General features: G+C 43.5%; 1 non-coding gene across 1 annotated transcript; it reads left to right on the forward strand.

The window, feature by feature from the left end:
* The first annotated feature begins 313 nt into the window (after window positions 1-313).
* Window positions 314-386, forward strand: Trnap-agg. The gene has a single exon. It is a non-coding gene; the product is annotated as a tRNA-Pro (tRNA).
* Window positions 387-667: the final 281 nt, after the last annotated feature.

Genomic DNA, 667 nt, shown 5'->3' on the forward strand with positions numbered 1-667 from the left:
CGGCCCGCATTTCTGCCTAGCAAGCAAGAAGACTCGGTTTCGAGTACCGGCCGCAGCACAAATTTTAATTAATTTCTTCTGCTTCGATGATTATCGTAGATAATGAAGAGACTAAATGTCTCAGGGAAACATTTAATTGTAAGACCTCCTATGGTACAGGACTTACCCATTACGTCCAACGCTGGGGTGCTATTCCAATGTCGGAGAGCCTTGGCAGTAGTGACAATGTAAGGGAAAATAAACAGAAGCTATGAACTGAGGTTTGTTTTTGAGAGGAACTCAACATGGATAGTTTGTGAATCATTATTGTTGTACTACGGTGGTGTAATGGTTAGCATTTTTGCCTAGGAAGCGAAAAGACCCGGGTTCGAGTCCCAGCTGCAGTACAAATTTTAATTCCTTTCTTCTGCTTCGATCATTATCGTAAAAACCACTCCATTGAGATTCGTTCGAAGTTATACGTGTGAAGTTTCCTCTTAGTTGAGAACGACGTGCTATGGTCTGTTTCCTAGAAACTCTTCAGTCCAAACGCACAGATGGTCTGATATGCTGTATGCTCTAATTTTGTTCGTCAGGTGGCAGAGCGGAATTGCTTCGAGCGCCTTCCAGAAGTCAAAAAAATGGCATCAACCTGGGCCCCGGTATCTACTGCTTTCTGGCTCTCATA

Source organism: Schistocerca americana, chromosome 3, assembly GCF_021461395.2.
Source record: "Schistocerca americana isolate TAMUIC-IGC-003095 chromosome 3, iqSchAmer2.1, whole genome shotgun sequence".
Taxonomy (NCBI): domain Eukaryota; kingdom Metazoa; phylum Arthropoda; class Insecta; order Orthoptera; family Acrididae; genus Schistocerca; species Schistocerca americana.